Source organism: Herpailurus yagouaroundi, unplaced genomic scaffold (assembly GCF_014898765.1).
Source record: "Herpailurus yagouaroundi ecotype Mexico unplaced genomic scaffold, PumYag 185, whole genome shotgun sequence".
Classification (NCBI taxonomy): domain Eukaryota; kingdom Metazoa; phylum Chordata; class Mammalia; order Carnivora; family Felidae; genus Herpailurus; species Herpailurus yagouaroundi.
The window spans coordinates 20,098,422-20,099,530 of NW_024412416.1; positions in this window are offsets into that span (position 1 = coordinate 20,098,422).

Below are 1,109 nucleotides of genomic sequence, written 5' to 3' on the forward strand. Positions count from 1 at the left end.
AGCTCTCACATTCTCAAATACATCTTTTCCCTGCTGCTGGGATTTTACACATCCTTGGTAGTATTTACACACTGCTAGATAGTATCTCCTTTTTCCCCTCATATCTGACTTCTTTTAATCCTGGCAGTTTTAGCTTATGTACCACCCCTGATCTCTATTTAAGGTAGCCCTACCCTCTTTTTTCTCTCAGCTTCTTCTGCGGCTATATTGTAATTATTTTTTTTGTCAACTTGACCCCCCCCCTTTTTTTTTTAAATCTCCAGATGCACCTCCTCTCCAGGGTAGGGATATTGTCTGTCTTACACACCATTATTTCATATCATGCACCAGCACAAAGTGGGTGTCTAGATAAAGAAAATCATAGAGTAAAAATCGCCTGCAACAAAATTTGGAGACAGTTAAACGTTTAGTGGGTACCAGATGTGGGAGGCGGGGACAGTGATGAATGGGTGGATCACAGGGGATTTTTAGGGCAGTGAAACTATTCTGTATGATGCTATAATAATGGATATGTAGCCTACATTTGTCCAAACCCTTGGAATGTACACCACCAAGAGTAAACCCTAATGTAAACTATGGACTTTGGGTGATGATGATGTATCAGTGCAGGTTCGTAATTGCAACAAATGTACCACTCTTGTGAGAGACATTGATAGTGGGGGAGGCTGTGTATGTGGGGTCAAGGGGTGTATGAGAATTCTCTGAACTTTCTGTTCATCTTTGCTGTGCTCTAAAAAACTGCTCTAAAAAAAAAAAGCCTTAAAAAGAAAGAAAAAGCAACACCCTGAAAGACTATAGCACACCACAAGATGGCACTATTTCCCTTCCAAGTTTCAACTTAGGGCACATTTACCTGAACTGCTGGTGCTGAAGAAATTTACTGGGGTTCTGTGATTGCCTGCCCCAGTTCTATAGGAGGCCCAGAGTGTTTAACAATATTGTCCCATCCCAGTCCCAGGTTTGTACTTTTAACGGATGTTGTAAAATGTAGACTTTATTGTTATTCAGGTATATTGAGGCCAACAGATCAAAATACCACTACCATTGAAAGGATAATTTGATACTCAAAGTTCCCAAGGGAACAGGCATGCCACACCTGGCAAAGCGGG